Source organism: Etheostoma spectabile, chromosome 15, assembly GCF_008692095.1.
Source record: "Etheostoma spectabile isolate EspeVRDwgs_2016 chromosome 15, UIUC_Espe_1.0, whole genome shotgun sequence".
NCBI lineage: Eukaryota > Metazoa > Chordata > Actinopteri > Perciformes > Percidae > Etheostoma > Etheostoma spectabile.
In genome coordinates this window covers 21,631,025-21,631,756 of record NC_045747.1, presented here as the reverse complement: position 1 = coordinate 21,631,756, position 732 = coordinate 21,631,025, and positions in this window count along the sequence as shown.

Genomic DNA, 732 nt, shown 5'->3' with positions numbered 1-732 from the left:
GTTTTCTAATCAGCAATAAATATAACAATTTCTGATCAATCCATATCAATTGCATGCTCAAAATAACATACCGGTTAAAGCCCCGCACATTTCAAGACAACCCGACCCACTTCCGGATTAACTCTGACCACTTCCGGGTACGGATACGGAAACAGATAATTCATGTGGTAAACAGATACAGATAATGCTGTACTTGCTCATCCCTACTAGTAATCTATAATGTATTATGTATGTGTAGTATCTTGCCCAACACTGCCCTGAAGTAAGTAATAGTTAATAATAGTTACTTTTCTTTTGCTATTTATTGTAGAACATTAAACTTTTATCATACATGTTTTGTACAACAAAGCCGAGGTAATAATGCATTTTCAAATAACTGTGTGTAATTAAGAGAGTTGTTCATGTATCCTTTTTCTTTCTAGCTTAAATTATGATACTTTTCTCACTGTTACAATGTTTTTCCATCCAGCAACAGTCTGGCTCATTGGAAACAAGTACGCCCGAGGACAACCTTGGCGTTGAAGATGTCTACATCTATTGGTTCAGCTGGGGTGGTCTGTGGTCTTTTTCCAGTCCCTACACTGTGGCGGGACTAACCTGGGAGAAGTCAAGGACGTTAACCTGTTGCCAGTCCGGGGAAGATCGACAAGGCTAGCAGGTTTGTGAACAGTGTTATGGCTACATATGTTCATTATTTAAGTGGCAGCTTTTGATTAGATTAGATTAGATTAG